This window comes from Canis lupus, chromosome 35 (genome assembly GCF_048164855.1).
Source record: "Canis lupus baileyi chromosome 35, mCanLup2.hap1, whole genome shotgun sequence".
Classification (NCBI taxonomy): Eukaryota; Metazoa; Chordata; class Mammalia; order Carnivora; family Canidae; genus Canis; species Canis lupus.
The window spans coordinates 23421806-23423360 of record NC_132872.1 but is presented as its reverse complement, the minus strand read 5'-3'; positions in this window follow the sequence as shown (position 1 = coordinate 23423360).

Genomic DNA, 1555 nt, shown 5'->3' with positions numbered 1-1555 from the left:
TAGTGTTCTTATTTTCTATTCTACATCATTGTCGCTGGGTTTTGTTTTTTGTTTTTTAACAAAAAAAGAGACAGATGTTATGATTGTTGCTCTTGCCCAGATCGTTGGCCGAAGTAATGGGAGATTTAAAATGAGTATTGAAGTCTGCCTAACTTAGCACATAGCATTATGGTTATCTGGGGTTGGAAAAGACTTCACCCAAATCCTCCCTCTTCTCCGCTGCGAGTGTTGTCTGTCCTGTGCTGTAGAAAATCCTGCCGAGGCAGATCTTGGAAAATCCCTAAGTGTTAGAAGATATACAGAGGGGCTACCATTGGGATCCCCGGGTGGCTCAGCGGTTTAGCGCCGCCTTCAGCCCAGGACGTGATCCTGGGGTCTCGGGATCGAGTCCCACGTTGGGCTCCCTGTGTGGAGCCTGCTTCTCCCTCTGCCTGTGTCTGCTTCTCTCTCTCTCTCTCTGTCTCTCATGAATAAGTAAATAATTTAAAAAAAAGAGTGTCTACCATCCCTTCGCTCCATGTCATGTGTTTGAAATGTTGATGAGGCTGCTGCCAGTGGTCAGGTCTTAGTAAATAAAAAAATTGAATTACGTTTTGGAATTAAGATTCATTCCAACACGTGAAGGCTGTGGGTTTTCAAATGTTTCCTTAGCTCTAGTAATCAAAGTTAGCGTAACTCCGTGTGGAAGGATTGTCCAAGTCAACTTTTCTGGTCAAGTGAAGGTAGTTCTTTTGAATTTTCAACTTCATTTTGACAAGATTTCAGACTTACAGAACACTGAAAATATTAGTATTTCCATGTTCTCCAAATGTTACTAACATCTTAAAATAACTACAGGACAATTGCCAAAATCAGGGAACTAACATTATAATGCTTTAATGGATTAATTACCTTGTACTGTTGTACAGAATTTTTTCACATTTCACCATTTGCTCCATTAATGTGTCTCTAAGCCAAGATCCGCTTTGTGATCCCACATGGTGTAGTTGTCTCTCTTCAGTCGTTTAATCTGGGACCCTTCAGTGTTAGAACTTCCAATACCAGACCAACACCAGAGTTCACTCTCGTCTTCGTATATTTGAAACTTTTATCCAACAGTAAGAAATCTTTGACCATCTGTAATATGCTGACTTTTATTTGCTCAGTCTCTAGAATACACATAAAAGTACTTTCAGAATTACTAATCCATATATCTACCAGCGAAAACCTGTGCAGTGGTGGCGTGTAGTTCTTTTTTTTTTTAAGTCTTACCAGTGCGTAATCAATACTGTTTTACAAAGTAACCTGGGGGTAATTCTTTGCTCCTCCTTTTAGTATGGTTCTGCTGCTTATCTGTAATGAAACTAGTTAACTTGTTTCTGTTTGTATTTCATAATGCTGTGCACTCTTTGTTAATTTGTTTTTTTTTGGTATGTAAAATATTAGCATAGTTCCAAAAGTTAGAACTATACAAAAGTGTCACACTACCTGTCCTCTCTAGCTCGTTCTTTCTCCTGCCTTCCTATCCTGTTCGCACCTGCCCCTTGTAGGTAATCTGTCTTTGGTGTCTGTTTTA